Here is a 17,617-nt window from a genome sequence, read left to right as displayed (position 1 = left end):
TACGTCTGACAGTTCTCGAATGTTTAGCTTTTGATTACGTTCAGTCTTACAGGCGAAGTCGATGTGGTTCATGCTGAGCATTTTCCTCTTGGTTCGAGACCGCAGCGCCGCTGCATAGGAGAAGCTTCCCGTTTTTTACCGGGCCACCACAACGTAACTGAAAGCAAGGCCAAAATGGCTTTTTTTACAGACGAGCGCTCGTGTCCCAAGGCCAATAGTGTATGTTCGCTGTGCGCAGAACTCGTTCCTTTAATGAGGGCCATCGCGTTTGGCCAGTTCCGTGTCCGAGCCTCGAAAATATCTGGTCTTTTTTCCTCAGTCGGAATGATATGCGGAACCGCGTAGGCGTGTTTGAGAATGCATAGGTGGTTCTTCCCACCCGCTGTGGTCAGATTAACAGAGGGGCGGATTCAAATATAGCCAACCTTTGTGGATTCGATCGACCTCATTCACCCCCTTTTGCTCTCAACTTCGCTTTTTGTCCTGTTTGTTATTGTCGCCCGAAATATTCACAAACCGAGTGGTGAATGGCGACGTGTGACAATGCAGCGCTCCGTGCCGACGCCACCTAGATAAACGAAGGTGGGTGGTAGCCGTGGTACTGTTGAAAGAGCTCGCCGTTGTCGGCCTCACAGAGGTGGGCAACGTCACGACTAACGCTCTGGTGGGAATGTGCGTCCTGGGCCGACTTCTAAGGGAACTGTGTCGACATATGTGTGACAGCGTCTGAGGAAAACCCAGGAAAAACACCAGACAGCACAGCCGGCACCGGGATTCTAACCCGGGTACCTCCCAGTCTCCCAGTACAAAGCCAATAGGGCTCTTGCAGCAAACAGAGCTGGCAGCAAAGTTTGCAGAGCGCCATTTCAGGCCCAAGCGGCCGCGGATCCAAACAGTAGGGAGTTTCATCAGCGGGTTCTGCGTGCTGTTTCAAGCTGTATGCGTCAAGGAGAGCTACGAAACCTGTGGGAAATCCGCAGAAAAAGCGGTGCATCTTGCCAAGTGCGAACAACTCGAGACCATGTATTTGAAAGTGCCACGTCGTCTGCTAAACTACCGCGCGTAGCATATTTTGGGGCGCTGACGTTGCTAGACGTTGCTGCTCACTCGCGCCACCTGGCTCACAGAAACAGATCTATGCTTGAGATCTTCTGCAGCGACCGACTGAAGCAGACGACAAACCGACTTTATATGCCCACTTGGCGAAGGAGTGAGAGGAGGGCCCCTGTGTCTAGGTGGCGTACATCAGCGTGCACATATGCACAGTGCATATTTTACTCGTCTAGACGCAGAGAACATGCTTCTCTCTGTACGGCAGGGAATATAAGCAAGGATTCCGGTGGCTTTCTGGACAAGCACGATTCTCCTTGCTTTTTACGACTGAGCCTGAATTGACCTTTCGCGCTTATATATTTTCTTCAGATATTGGAGCGGACAATGTACTTTTACTTTTTGGTTCTTCGGCTTTTGGGATCTCAGTTTGCCTCCAGAGTCGCAAGTATTCTTTTTGCTCCGTTACCTTTCACTAGTTTGCAGCAGAGCATCAAACCGAAATTCTTTCCGGTTCGGTTCGGGTTCAGCTCCAGGAGGACACATATATCGGTTCCGAACCGGTTCAAGATGCTGTATACTGGTTCCTAATCGGTTCATTGCACAAGGTATATCCCCTATAAACGGTATAGGAAAGTTCAGGAGACTTTATTTCTCTTCGCATGTCCTAGGGTAACAGTAAAGATAGCCAGCAATTTTATATTAGTACAACTCTGTTGTATCCGCAAATGTCCTTCAACGTGATCACCTTTTTACTTTACAAACGGTGCAGGTATGAGCTTCCCTATCCTTCCACCGTGCTGGCCGCAAAGCTGTGATTGGAAAGCTTGTCCCACAGGAAAACGAAACTACGGAGTGCGGTTGTCCGGCGTTGTCTCCATCGATGCGGACGTCTAGCATTTGCGCTTGTATTGGAGACTTTGGTTGCAAAAAATGTCGCATGAACCGGTCACTTTTGGAACAGGTAGGGGCACAAAAGCTACGTAAGGTGAAAAACAGTCAGTTTCGAACTCTCGATGCTTTGAAACGGGTTTTGAAACGGTATAACCGAAAATTTCTAAATCGCTTCGGTTCCGGTTCGGCTCCAAGATGGCGGCGGCCTTTTCGGTTCGGTTCCGATTCGATTCCGGCAAAAAAAAAAGTTCTTTCCTGTTCTCGGTTCCGGCTCGCTTTGATGCACTGGTTTGCAGCATGCGGCTCTAAGTGTAATAGAGCCTACATCTCTATGTAATTTTCTGCAATGGAATACAAAATCTGACAAAGCACCCCAATCCGTCATGGGGTATGAATACGTCCTGTCTACTTTTGGCGCGAAAATGATGTCCAGCATATAGGAACACGTGCCTTCCGTCAAGGAGAAAATTGTGGGAGACGGATTTTTTTTAATTGGAACAAGTGGTCACAGGAAAAGAAGCACAAAAAGTTCTCCGACCGACCGCCTGTCTGCCGTATTGTATTAAAAGTAGCCAACTGTGCCCTACGTGTGAGCAAGCCCCGCGAGAAGATAGAGCTTTGTTACAATTTCGTGGAACTCCGGGGCTCCCGTTGGCCAGCTGCCCTGTGTGCTGGAAACACTTGCGGTCCCAAAGATCGCGCCGTGCAGCGTTTGCATTGTGCGGTATTGTTTGTTCACCTTAGGACCCGGTCCATTTAAATGAGAGACACCCGGCATTATTCCTCAGTGCACAAGCAGTATCATTTGCCGCGTGCTCAGCGTTGCCGCGTGCGGAGAGTACATGTAGGTAAATCGAAACTGACGGTATTCAAGAATAACTGTTTAGTACACTTTACGGCGCAAGTATTTTTCTTTCGCGTGTTTTTTTTTTTCTTCTTCTTCTTCTTATCTCTTCTTGACAGAGCATCGGAGGCTTGGATTGCACACCTCTTACATTGGTGTTTTTAGTTTTCTTGTGGTATTCTACGTGGCCTCAACTTCTTAGAACCAATACTACTTCGTAATATACATTTTTTTTTTTTTTTTTGTAGGCGCAGACCCGTTGTCTACGTTTACACGCATAGTGATAGCAGCAGCATCTCCCACGCCCCTATGTGCATCCACATGTCTGGTTGTCAATATAGGGGTGCGCTGTGCGGCGTGTTTTTTTTTTTTTTTTTTCTCTCTCTCTTTTCTTTTGCAAATCCCTTCGAACACGGCTTTCACAGTTTCACGGCGCATTTTCATCGCACATGACGTCTTCTGCTTCAAAACGTACTGTTCGCTACGCGGTTGTCTAAAATCGCTTGTCAGTAGTTCCGCATCTCATATTGCCTTTGTTGCGCTTAAAAATGTTGCGCGAATATTGTGTTTGAAGGAGGACCATATGCTGCACGTGTTTATTGCTCGAAAGAAGTATTCTTACAGCACCTGGATATTTAAGATTGGATAAACCACGGGGTGCTGGTGGTGGTGGTGCTGGTGGTGATAGGGCTTGCCGTTTTCGGCCTCACGTATGTGGGCAACGTCACGACTGACGCCCTGGGGGAATGTGCGTCCTGGACCGACTTCTAAGGGAACTGTGCCGCACGGGGTGCTGATTTCAGATAAGCGCGTCGCGAGCAGTACCAATCAAACGCCTTTCTTTTCGGAAAGCTCTCTAACATGTGCGCAAAATGCTCTCCCAGGCAAAAAGCTGGTATTTCTCTCTCTTTTTCTCATTCCGTAGTTGTCAAAATTATTATCATGTGAAGTCATGTCGGCTATACGAGCATTCCTTCTAAAGCTTTGATTTGAGAACAAGAGCTGCTGCCTTTTCTCCAAGGGCTAGGGAGAAAGTGTGCGTCTGGCAGAGCCGACACAAATGACCTCCTAATTTAGTGATTTCTTTTTCTTTTTTTCATTTCCTCGCGTTATACTGGCTCGATCCCTTTTTCTGAAGCCTGCAACGGCGTCAGCGCGCCGAAAGGAACCGATGCTGTCATCGCGCCGAACTTCTATTTGTCATCATTAAAAAGCTCATTAATGAAAATTAATTAGGGCAACGCCCCAGGAGGTTGCTAGTGCGGCCATAAGGTGGCCCACTTGACCCAGAATATATGGTCGTTTATTGTAATTAAAGATATCCCTCTTTTATAAAATCATGCCCATAGTTAGCGTGAACACCCGCTATGTATAGATCGATAATCGAGATCGATCGATAAGCAAGACAAATATACGGTGTGTATATAGTTTTTTTTTCTTTTTATTCGGCACAGCGAGAGACATTCGAGAGCAGCGCTGATGCCATCTTGGCAGGCGGGTGTTGCGGCCAGGCAGACATCCTCTATTTAGGACAGTGTATCCCACTACTGGACGAATAATTAGCTAAAAGTAATCAATTAACTTATTAATTACGTGTTCCTGAATAAAAAAATTCCTTAATATTTTTCACGCACTGTTGAGCCGTCTTACCAGTCACCTCCATACAGTGTTAAAACATCAAATGAATGCTGGTCTTATCTTTCCTTCTTAGTTCTCTCTCTTCACGATTTTAGCACTGTACAGGTTTTCTTCCTCATAGTTTCACTGGTTCATTGTACGTAATGTTCTTCACTGTTTCATTGTACGTAATGTTCTTCACTGTTTCATTGTATGCACTGTTCTTCGCTGCCTCTTTTTATCTACCATTGTTATTCATTCTATATGTTATGAACTGGTTTCTCTGTATATCCCACTGTTATTCACTGCTTACACTGTACATATCATGTAATACATTTTCTCTATATATTACACGTTTTCTGGAAAATGCGAGATAGCAGAATTGGAGCCCGTCATCACTCAAATCCCTCGTCATTATTAAACACTCTGAGAAGCGAACGCGCCTGAAGATATAAATTGCCAAATGCCGCTATGCAAATGAGCCGAAACCAGAACTACGCACGACTCGAGCGCATGCAGAAAGAGCGACAGGCAATCCACGTGAGAGGCCCACGTGCTTGCTTTGGAGCGCTGGAGCTGATCGGAGTAAGCTGATTGGCCAGATAGACCGCTCTCTGACCCAGATAAGGCGACCAGCTCGCGTGGCTCAGTGGTTAGCGTGACTGGCCATGTCACATATAGAGACTGGGAGGTAGCAGGGTTCGAATCCCGGTGCCTGTGCTGTCTGGGGTTTTTCCTGGGTTTTCCTCGGACGCTGCGAGACATATGTCGGCACGATTCCTTTAGAAGTCGGCCCAGGACGCACATTCCCCCAGACGTGACGTTGTCCACTTCTGTGAAGCCGACAACGGCGACCCCTTTCACCAGCACCACCGTACCACCAGGTGCCTTAAGGCGAAGGTCGCGTCGTTTCTGCACTCGAAAAGTAATTCTGGTAAATTTGAATAATTTGAATTATGAATTTGATTTGAATGATGACCGGCACAAATTCTGCTATCTCGCATTTCCCAGAAACATGTACATGTACGTGGCTACGGTCTTAAGGCTACGGCTTATTAGTCGTCCAGCAGTAGTTGCATACACTGCCTGCGAAGATGGGATTAGCACTGCTCTCGCAGCTTTTTTTATGAAGTCTATGTCGGAAAAAAAACTGCATGTTGTAAAAAAAATGTCTGTTCAGATGGTCACGAAATATACGAGTACAAACGAGGCTTGGGCGGAAGTTGAAGGTGAATTGGAAACCCTAGCAATTTGTTGCAAGCTATTCTTCTTCGTCCCTTCGTGTCTTCTCCTCATGCTCAAGGAAATGTTACCTACATATTCTTCTTAACTCGCAATAAATTACTAAAGACCGAATTCACCTTAAACCTCCGCCCAAGTCTCGTTAATCTTGCGAAGGGTTTAGCACGTTAAGTGTCTATTCAGTATTCACACATGACCGTTTCCGATTGTTCTCTCGAGAAAGGAACGAATGCAATGAACCGTTTTATTCGTCCGTGTCACCACCCGTGTGCTTTTCTTCTTCTCTTTTTTTTTTCTCCGACCAACAGACTGGGTGTCAGAATGACGGACGGTACATGGACGAGGAACTGTATCGTGTGAATATAGGCGCTTATTAAATCCGGCACATCCTAAACATGAAGACTCGCTTGAACCGTTGGAGATTTTTCTCCGCTGCTTTTACGCAATCAAGCCGTGAAATCCAAGAGCAGTGGCCGACAAGTTGTTACATCCCGTCAGATGGCACGGAGCTCATCTCTGTTCAGTGGACGCGATCCAGAGAACACTCGATTCCGACTACCCGATGCACACTCTACATAATTTAACCCGGTCGTTCACATGACGGTGACGTTGACGTCGGTGTACATGTTTGCGTGACGTAGTGGAGAACACCGCCGTACTTCATTGCCCCAACGACGTGCAACGATAAACAACACGCCTGTTATAAACGTTCACACTCTAATATTGCCATGCCGGAGCTCCCTGGTGCGTTGCAAGTTGCCTTTTACCGATAATGACAACCTCCTCATTGCTAACATTGCTTCCTTCCTTGAAAGTATTAATTTGCCACTTCGCTAAAAATAGAAATAAATGGGAATAAGGAAGGCCTTTCTGGCCCTACGCTTGTCGTAAGACGCTCATCTTGTATTCAAGATTGTATTACGTTTTAAATGTCGACTTATTGGGCAAGTAAGTTTGTCGGATGGTCATTTTACATGGTTTTAAGTACACTTTACTGAAATAGCTGTATCTACCTTTGGTGTTAGTGAAAAAGAAACCAAAACACTGCACGATGCCAGACATTACAAGTTAGGATGCTCTAAACGAGTAGCGGACTACATATTCGAGAAGCAGTCAGTGATAAATTATTTTATATTAAGTTGATGCCCTTCCTTGCAGAAAAACACAGATTTGTTAAAAACACAGACGGTCGCGCAGACGAAGCGTTGAATCATGCCAGGTGTTCAGACTGTGCCTTTGCTCAATAAATCATCGACGACACCGTACAGAACCAAACTAATTTTGGAAAGTACGTACACTGCGATTGAAATGCTACAGTGAAGTCGCAATCAACCGCCTGTCAATGGCACTGATAAGCTGTATCCATGCGTTTCATCCACGCAGCAAATAATCCTTTCGAAATTCTCCCGATGTCTAATTTCTCATGCCAGCTAATCCCTTCCTCGTTCACTTCTAATCCGTTTTGGATAATGGCCGTCTCTATTGGACCTTGGCGTATTAACATGTCCACTCGACATTTTCTTGCTCGAAGAAAGAAAATCGGGGATCATCCGCTCCTCGGACATATAAACTGTGTGACAACCAGCGTGAAAAGCTTCGATGCTGCGCCTCGATAAATTGGGCGTTAACTCGCTGAACATTTGTCAGGTGGAAAGTCGCTTCTTTCGTCCCTTTGACCGAAAAGAATAATTTGGCCGCAATAGTGGCGAGCGAGCAGAGCAGACAACAACTTCCTGGCCATGGCAGGCTGACTCATTAATAACCGGGTGGATACTTGCTCGTGACGCTGGCTCAAGGTTAACTCTTTTGGACGGCCGAACTTTCGGTCGGCTTGTCGCATTCCCCCATTTTTTGGCACGTGCTTCGAGTCTTCTTCGGTGGCCTCAAGACCGCGGCGGCGACGGCGACGGCATCTGGTAAGACATACGGGGGTTGGGCTGAGGGAAGTTGCAGGGAGTTTGAGTAGATCGGAAGGCATTCTACGAAAACAATACGGTAAAGAAAGCTGCCAAAATCAAAGATCAGCAACATGATGTCAGCCACTTCCAAAGGCGTACACGAGGCGATTGGCTCGTGTGGATTTCATCGTGTTTTCGGAAAGATTATCGTGAACACCTTCCGATCTACTAAAACTCCCTATTTGATACCGTAGGCCACGTGACCTTTTCGTCATGTTATGCGGGCTGTTACAACACCTCCTAGATAGTAGAAGGCCTGCGCACTGCCTAGCTCATGGAAAACCTGCGTAAGCTTTTCTGTCGAGCTTTTCTCTTGTTCGCTCTTTCATTGACGTCATAGCAGCATCCACAGCAGACCTTCGTGTGTGACGCTGTGTCACGTGGGGCGCAGGCCTGATGCTATCTAGGAGGTGTTGGCTCTTAGCAATATGATATTTAGTACGTCATCGGAAACGGAGTACGACAGCCTAAATCTAGACCGACTACTAACGGCAAAGGTCGAAAGCGAACGGGGGCAATTTAAAAAGTCTTGGAGTAGGACGAGGACCTAAAAAAATACTTCCAGGCGTGAGAAGGCTTGGTGCGGAAGACTTTGTTCGATAGCAGTTCGATAGCAGACGACATACTATGTCGAAGCGTGATCCCCAAATGCGTGGTGATGATGATGATGATGGGGGTGGGCAGCTTGTCGTTGTTGGCCTCAAAACTGTGGGTAACGACTGTGGCTGGAAGATAAGATGAGGGTAAGGGGAGGCGATTAATATCGATGGTTGACTGGCACTCCGAGTTCAAGTCTAAGCTAGTTCAAAGACTTGGCCTAGCGCATCATAGAGATCTCAAAACGCGTGCAAACATGGCGAGTTGTTATGGGCTTATCAGAGGCACTGGACGAAAATATGCCCGGTACTTAACGCGATTTCCCACTTCCAAAATACACGTGAAAAAAAAGAAAAAGAAAAGAAAAGAATTATTTTCGAAGACAGATGCACGATACGTACATTCGCGATTGCGCCGACATATATGATGTTGTCGTCTGCTGGCCCTATCATCTGCTTTTTATATGGGGCATAGTCCTTTTAAACGAATATCGTGAAAATGACAAGTGGGAGGAAATGGCCAGGTTTCGTTTGTTTTTCTTTATTTATGGACTAAAAACTTCTCGGAAGGTAAAGGTATCGCGCGCTGTCGAGGTCGCGCGCGCGAGGAGTAATGTTACGTATAGTGTTGCATTCTGGATCTTTGTCGTCAAACCACACTGCGGAACGTAACGCTATTGGCAATATCTGCGCTTTAGCAACCACTTTGCGTTACCGGAAATATCGGCCGGATTGCTTTTATTACCTATACAAAACAATATTATATTAGCCAGTTTTAGTACATCGGAAGGTGTTAACGATAACGGTCCCGAAAACATGATAAGCCAATCGCTCTGTTTCTTTGTAGCGGGTGACATCACATTGCTAAGCTTGGATTTGATAACTTCCTTTTTATCGCATCGTTTTCGTAGAGTTCCTCCGATGTGCTAAAACTAATGTCTAAAGTAATGTAACTAATGTAAAGTAAAGTAACTAAACTAAAGTAATGTCGTAGCGTTGATTTTCTCGCTTTGAAGTTGGCGTAAGACTGTGTCCTATGAAGGCTCAAGCTAGCGAATGGGTCCAACAATAATTCTTCAATGACACGTGATTTATGGTGTCCTTTTACGTGCCGCGCCTTTGTATGTATCGAAGCTTTCTTTCGTGTGACGTAGAGCATCACAGGGAGCTCTGTCACCGGGAGGTGTTGGTGTTCACGGTAACGGCTCCGAAAACACGACGGCTGACATCACATCGCTGATGTGATGTGATGTGATTGAAGAAGAAAAAAAATGGGGATCGCTGATCTTTGATTCGGCATCTTCCTTTATCGTATCGTTATTATTATTATTAGTATTTTTTAGTTCGCCCGATCTACTAAAACTTGCTGGTGACCTTGGGCAACCGATTTCAATAAAACAAAAGTGGTGCTTTCCAATGCGCGTGCTTATTCATGCGGACGAAAATATTTACCGGCAACTATGAACGCTTTCCAACAAAGCACGCCGAAACTCTAGCATCGCGCGGAAGGCTTTAGAACAAGCGCTGCCCATGAAAGCTCTGCTTAGTGTTTCCCACGAATTTAAACCGAGAAACGGTGGGTATGATTTCACATTCAAGGAATTGCGTGGCGAGGGGTACCATTTGTTTTTATTTGTTGCGTATCCTAACGGAGACTATCCGGATCACAGTGACGCACGTCTTTGGTGCACGAGTTCAAAAATATGTGCGGGGCAACAACTGAAACGGGAGTAGCGACCTTGTGTTCTAGAGTGATTCATGCACCCGCCATTTTTTTACCAACCTGCGCAGGTGCGATTAGTATGACAGAGACCTATATTTGGCTCTTAGCACTGCGCCGACTGCTCAGCGTTTCGCATGTAACTCCATACTGGGTCTAGGCATCGTATTCTGAAACGTAAGATTGTCATTTTCTCTTTGAGCCAGGCACGATAAGGGGTATCATCTCATATGGCCCAAGTGTGCATAAGGCCCAAGTGACCAGAACGCCCAAATGTTCATAAGACCCGAAAAAAATTTGGGCCATTTGAGCATTTGGGTCAAATGAGAAGGGCAGGGTAAGGTGTCCAGAAGGCCAAAATATTCATATGGCCCGAATGGTCATATGGCCCGAAAACCAGGAGGGAAGACTAGGAGTGACCTAGATACTGTATTTTGCTTTGCACATATGCGCAATATTCATTAAATGCTGAATGCGACAGAGGGGAAAAAGGTAACTGAACTAAAAATATTAATAAAAGTACTGAAATGAAGAAACAAATTTTCAAGCAAATAAGATATAAATGTGACAAAAAGTAAAATACAAATAAATATTGAATCCTTACAGCGTTCAATATTTCGCTCGGTACAGATTGGTAAGCTCTGTGTCTAATATATCTATTGAACAACTGATTCGTTTGCCGCATTAAAAGCTTTTCAACTTTCGCTTGAATACTGCTATGACGCACAATATTTAGCGCTTTTTCTGCGAAGGTATCCAAGCCGGGCACGGCAGTAGCGTAGCCAGAAAAAAATATTTCTGGAGGGGTTCAGGAGGAAATTTGCATAGGAGAGAAGGGTTTACTCCTCGTTTCTCTCTTCCAGATGCGCTACCAAAGGTACGATTTCGGGAGGGGTCTGAACGCCGCAAACCACGCCTACGCATGGGACCGTTTTTTCCGCTCTAACCCATCGGTGCAATTTTTTCCGAGACCATTTGTACCGTCACCAAATTTTCCGGGGCCATTTTTTGGGGGCCGTTCGACCAAATGGCGCTCTATCAAATAGGCGGACACCTTCGAATTGATTCTGTAACTGAACTCTTTGGAGACTACATTTCACAAGGCGGAAGAAGCGCATTGTTTGTGTTCACGTGAGATGCGCGCTGCAGAAGGAGCATATTCCACTGAGTGACCGAGTGCAATTCTCCAAAATGGGCACTGCTTGATGAACATAATAAATCTCAGTCCCGAGCAAAATACCAAGCCGTAGCGATTCTCGGCAAAGTGTGGAATTCCTGCGCAGTCACACCTGAAAAGCAATTTTACAGAAAAATATTTCTCGCATATAACTCGCACTGATAAAAGTACCGCATTTTTCTGTGTACAAGCTCCGTTATATATAAAAAAAGTTCTCTGAAGATCTCCTGTGGAGGATGATGACGCGCATATGATGACATTAGATGACGCGCAGGACTTCTTCAGAGAACTTCTTTCAATGTATAACGGCGCTTATACACTGAAAAATACGGTCGAAAAAATACACTGTTAGTCTTCCTTTCTGGTTTTCGGGCCATATGACCATTTGGGCCTTCTGGGCGTTAGGGCCTTCTGGACACCTTATCCTGTCCTGTTCATTTGACCCAAATGCGCAAAAGGCCCAATTTTTTTCGGGTCTTATGAACATTTGGACGTTTTGGTCACTTGGGCCTTATGCACACTCGGGCCATATGAGATATAACCACGATAAGGGGGGGTTCTAGGTCAACGTAAACGACAATTGTTCCGTTCCAGCTTGTCAACGCTTGCGCCGCTCCTTCTTGCGCAGGAGTTGTAACCGTGATTTTGTAATTTTGGAACCAAAAGAAACTTGACCCAAAATGGCGTTAGATGCGGACAAACATTGCCCATACCCAAAAGCTGGAAAATCAATTGGTGGAAACTCCGTGGTAACCGTACATGCGATGCCAGTTAAATAACTCTGTTGGGGTGAAGAAACCGGAACAGTGGTAGAACGGTAGCGTTGGCTGTAGTATTCGTGGGGCGACTGGGGGAGAAATGATTTTTGCACAGCACAACTCAGGAACTAAAGTTTTTCTAATGTGAATTGCATTATTATCTGTGTTACCTCGTGTTATCTCGTTCTTTCCGTGCCGCTTACGCAGAACATTTCACTGCAAAACCGCTGAGGAAATACCGCCTTCTGGATGATACTTTCATGCGATCGTCACGTGCTTTCTTTCACAAATTCCTCGTTTCGAAGTGCACATTCAACATTGACTTATCGAATGTACGACCAAACGACCAGATACAAGTGAGGTACATGGCTTCAGTAGTGGGTGATGCTGTTAGCCATATATTTCCTCCATGTGTGTCAACTGGGAACCTGTTCGCCTATTGATTCCAAGGTTGCGTGTTCGAACCCCGCGAACGACATCAGTGGCATAGTACAAGTTGGGCACCGTAGATACAGGTTGCTCGTGCACAACACCCCCGGCGAGAGACGTCAGACGCGGTGTGTTGGGTTGCGATATGTCAGCGTATGTGAAAGAACTCTCAAGTGGGCAGAACTAATTCGCGGACCGATCACCATGACGTCGCTCAGTTGTTTGGCGACATAAAACCCGCATTGTTATTTGAGAGTTCGAGAATCACTGCCTTCTTTCTCTAAGCAACCCGGATAAGCAGTACTCGAAGCCGTACTCGCAGATTGCACAATCTTTCCGTTATTTTACAGCCGTTTTTGTACTTTTAGCCGAATCTTTCGCTTTCTGCCTAAAGACACCAAACTGCGGTCCTCCATCCCCGTCCTTGACGCAAAGATACCGTGGACTTTCCAATGAGGTGACATCACTTATCCGCCTTCCCTCTTGAAAACTGTCGTGCAAGCTTCCGTAATACCACGTATTTCCATCGAAAAGGAGTTTCGCGGCTACAGAAACGACGACAACACCGCTCGCACACTTCCTCCATCCGCCGAGGAGCTGGGCCCTCCTGGCGCTCAAAAATCTGAAGGTTACGCGGGGTTTTCCCACAGCTAGCCGGACCCACAACCCGTCACACCGGTCAATTATTCCGTCCGAAAAAGAGAAGTAACAAACAAATTCCAGCGCACGTGAAGTCATCCGGGCTTCGAGGGCGCCATGCCAAAAACGCTGTGACGCAATTGGCGGACGACCTCGCCAAAAAAGGCTGGGTTTTGAAGGGTTAGTTCACACCGCCGACGCTGGCGCCGCTAGTGGCCGTCGAAAAAAACAACAAAAAAACAACCTTCTGCGTGGCCATCGTCTGTGTTCTACTGACTTGGGCTCCACAACACGGAGCAACAACTGGAGCGGGGTCAAATGTCGCCCACATGTGGCACAACGGAAAGTACTGGCTCAGTGGGCACTGGTAGTGCAATGCAGCAGAATCTCCTTTTTGGAACCAGTTTTAGCACATCGGATCAGCCTTCACTAATTCGTTCTTGGTTATACATAGCGTGTGGGATGACCGCTCATTCCAGAATTTATGTTCGAGCAAAAAAACGCTCATTACAGGCATACGTTCTATCCCCTCCCCGTAAGAAGGTTCAAATCACCGGATAAGAATTGCAAGATTTATTTGACGAACACGCCATCGTTATAACAGTCTTACGGTGGTTCAAGGTTCGTTCGTTGCAAATCGCATGGTCGCATTTTCGTTCGTGTGAAACGTGTGGTCCGTTAGAAGTGAATATGTCTTTTTGGCTGGGCGTGACGCGCTCAATACCGAATTGACTTTGATAGCGAGAAGTACATATGTGATGAGTCAAATGAGGCACGCGAAGAAACAAACGCGACGAGGAAGAGAAAAGATCGTAAACAGAAGCGAAGCAAAATTTATGAAGATATGAAGGCAGAAAAATATGCGATGTCAAGTTGCCGGTGGTGAGTAAATCAAAGAGTGATATTAAACGGTAGGAGCTCCTACCGTTTAATATCACTCTTTAAAATTTATGAAAAAAAAAAATATCCAGTGACATACTGAAATAAGTATTTTCTTTTTTTTTGTTTTTTTTAGGCTGTAAGGCAACGAAGAAGAAAAAAACGAAAAAACGGAAGCTTAGCAGATATTAAAGTAGCTTACGCTTCGTCCATGCCCAACGTCCTTCATGTTTCAATCTTGAACTTGGCTCAGCAGCTTGCAGCATACCGCCATTATCCTTAAAACGAACAAAACGTTCTCTCGTCGTTGTTTTACAAAATCGTCGACGAGCAAGTACTTCTGCGGGGATACAATACCCACTGGAAGGCCTCTCCAGAAAATTACGTACAATAGTGTCATTGTTATCGCGAAGCAGGCGTGGACAGATGGAGGGAGGGAGAGAGCTGGAACAAGAGAAACAGCAAGATGGAGTAGTACGCGAGCTGGGCTGACTTCACGGCCAGCTCTGTGCAGACATCTGCCTTGGGAGTCTGGCGGAAAGCTCAGGAAAAACCTGAGACAGCACTGTCGGTGGTGACCCAAGCACAAAATCTTGGCCCAATATTGAACCAAGATTGGACTACTATTGGACTAATGTTGGCCCAAGATTGGACCAAGATTGGACCAAGGTTGGACTAATATTGGGCCTATATTGGACCAAGATTGGACTAATATTTGACTAATATTGGACCAAGATTGGACCAATATTGGACCAGTATTGCCAATATTGGTCCAACCCAAGCCAAGATGGGCCAAGATGTTGTGCTACTTGGGGAGATTCGATCTCACCGGCCAGCTCCCTGTCCTTAGTGTGACGTTATTGAAGCCGCCACCAATGGACAAATGCCGTATCCACTCAGCCACACTGTAAGGTCTTGTAAGTGGTGCCTTGCCATGTTGAGGACAGCATTGAGAGAGGCATCACTCGGCACACAAACACTCTGGTCGAAATAAGGGCGTGAACGCTGACTCTTTTCTTTGGCCTCCACTATTGTCACGAAGATGCACTACTGTATGGAGCCTGAGTGTGACAATTTGTGAGATACCGGTCCTTGTCCTTTGCTGTCTCACAGAGAGGAATCAAGTGGCACGTAAAAAAAAAAAAAAGAAAAACGCCTCGCAATTGCCCGGAGCCGTGCATCAAGTAAAGATTAACACAGTTCAGCGCTACCGTATTTCAGCATATCTAGACGGCCCAAAGGTGGTCTCGTGTGTGGTCTGTATTCCAACGTCCTCGTAACCACTTATTCAAGTTGGCAGCAGCGCTATTTTGGTTTCATGAAATGCACGTGGACTTAAAAGGGGGCTATTTGAAGATCAAAGATAATGGTGGGAATTGGTATGCGACGAGATATGCTAATGGATTAAGCTTCGCAGTGAAAACTGAAAAAGGCGGAATGTTGAGGTCGGGCGGATGGCAGCGACTCAATTCATGGTCACTGAGTACCGATACCGGGCCACTATATCCGACGAGTCATTACATCCATCGATGGACGCAACGGCACGTTGGATGACACGACACCGTATGAATGATCGATACGTTGGACGTAGTGACAGGAAAGACTTCACGGTGTCTCGAAGTTACTGTGGATCAACTTCTCCTTGGTTGTATGACCATACAGACACAGAACCATACCTGGGTAGTAATGTCATTACTGTAATGAAATTATAGTAATGAATTTCTTTTTCTTGTAATTTGTAATGTAATTTAATTACATTTGGGCAGTAATTTTAATGACATTACTCATTACCTTTTTACAAACGAATCGAGCGTTCAGGTTAACGGTTTGTGGCATTGGAGAATCATTGTTTGCGGGCCCCATCCTCCGGGCAGTCTTCCTGTTGCCGTCGTCTTCGTCTCTTCATGTAGAAGAGACATGTAGAAGAGACAAATAGAAGAGTGTGATTAAGCTCGCAGTAATGACTTAGTAATGTCATTACTTTTTCGAAGTAATTGTAATGTAATTTCATTACATTTCAATTACAGTAATGAGTAATGTAATTTAATTAAATTCTAACTGGAGTAATGAGTAATGTAATTTAATGACATTTTAGAAGTAATTTACCCAGGTATGCACAGAACAAACAAAAAAGCAAGGTACGTATTTCAGCAAAGTGTAGGAGGAGAGACAGGCATAACATTGAAACTAATCCCTGCCCATTAGATTGTGACGTCGTCTGTTTTATTACAATCTTAACGTATACGCTCCTCCTTGTACCCGAAATCATTCGGGTCATTACAGGACTGGACATCGTCTGTTATATTTAATTTGCAGCATAACAGTAAAAACGAAGTGTATGTAATAGAGCAGAACAAACCCTTACAAACCGTAGTAATTTACCTCATATACTTCATAAACGCCTACAGAAACCATGCCCCCAATCTATCGCTGAAAAAGCGTTAGTACTATCTAAGAATCTATGCAATGAAAAAAAAAAAAAAATTGTGCATGATAATCCATTCCTCTCGTCTGCTGGTAGTAGCAGGAAAAGAATGAATACTTGGAACTGTTTATATGGGATTTACAAGGAGTGCTCGTAGAATCGTGATTGGGACGTTATGTTATTCTGTTCACAGCTTCAGATAGCGAACAGTCGCCAGGACTGTTTGTTGTGAATCGTACACGTAGACTTAAAGTGAGCTTCTTGCTACAAGTTTGATAAGGATACTAATCCAGTTCTAATATTTCTACGACTTCTAATCAATATTTCTACGACTTTATCGCCGCGTGGAGGCGACTTCGTCGAAGCAATATGGGACAAGGTAAACACACACACACACACGCACATACAGAGTGGCGGGTGATGTTGCGGGACTGTTGTCCGCCATCAAGGCTGACCTCTCCTCCATTACATTCCAGGAAGATGGTAGCAAGTCATAAAGGGAGGCACAAACTGCAATTATTCTTCAGGAATAGAGACTTCTCGATATAGCATTAAGAAGAAGAAGAAGAAAAAAAAGAAGAAAGAGAAAGAAAAAGAGAGAAAATGAAAACGTAGAAAATTTCTAGCGAGTGATTAGGGTTGGAGGAGCTCGGGAAGGCCACTTCTGCGTGTTCCAACATGGCGCGCCTGTGTTCCCGAAGTTGGCCTCAGAGGAGCACTATATAAGCACTTTGTTTCTTTAACCTTTCAGTGTCATATAAAGAAAAATATTTTGTGACACGTAGACGAACCTATACCGTGCACGTGCTCCTTCTAGCTAGTGTACATTGTACAGAGACCGTGCATACATCGGACGCCTATGAACAGGCCCGGGCAGACCCCACTTTCTTTCTCTTCTTCTTTTTTTTTTTTTTTAATATCACAAATAGAAAGTGAAATATAGGTGCGAAATAAACGAAACAGTGTCAGTGGTGCCATAGGAGGCTTCCTACGGCCTCGTTTCGACACGATGACGGGAACCGGTTCCTTGCACCCTTAGGGGTGCTTCATTATTATTCCGATTTTTCCAGATGTCGTAACCCCCCCGAACGCCCAATTCAATAAGGAGTTTCGGTTTGCGGGCGCTTTTGTTCTGACCCGTGGTTTCACTGCGTTGAACGCACAGACAAACGGCTGCGAGGCAGAATACTGGCTCGTATCACGGCAGGGTACGTATACAGGCAATGAGGGGTACTTAGGGGTTCTCTCTATATATACTGTAACGCGAGAGGAAAACGCATAGCTATTGTTCTATGGGAAGGTCTCGCGCGGGATTTTGAAAGTTTACTCAAATTTCTTCCCTCTGGTTGGAATATTATTCATCCACGTTCCATTACAAAAATAGCGGGC

The 17,617-nt window shown here is 45.4% G+C and overlaps 1 protein-coding gene across 2 annotated transcripts in view; it reads left to right on the top strand.

The window, feature by feature from the left end:
* The first annotated feature begins 7,476 nt into the window (after positions 1–7,476).
* LOC135377461 (mushroom body large-type Kenyon cell-specific protein 1-like) overlaps positions 7,477–17,617 on the top strand; it is a 40,589-nt gene continuing 30,448 nt past the window's right edge. Inside the window, exon 1 of one of the 2 annotated variants that reach the window (XM_064609871.1) lies at positions 7,477–7,563. The gene's annotated coding sequence lies outside the window, so the exon portion shown is untranslated. The remainder of the gene's footprint in view (positions 7,564–17,617) is intronic. The other variant, XM_064609870.1, reaches the window with a different exon arrangement.

Source organism: Ornithodoros turicata, chromosome 1, assembly GCF_037126465.1.
Source record: "Ornithodoros turicata isolate Travis chromosome 1, ASM3712646v1, whole genome shotgun sequence".
Lineage (NCBI taxonomy): Eukaryota > Metazoa > Arthropoda > Arachnida > Ixodida > Argasidae > Ornithodoros > Ornithodoros turicata.
This window is presented reverse-complemented; position numbering and strand designations above follow the sequence as displayed.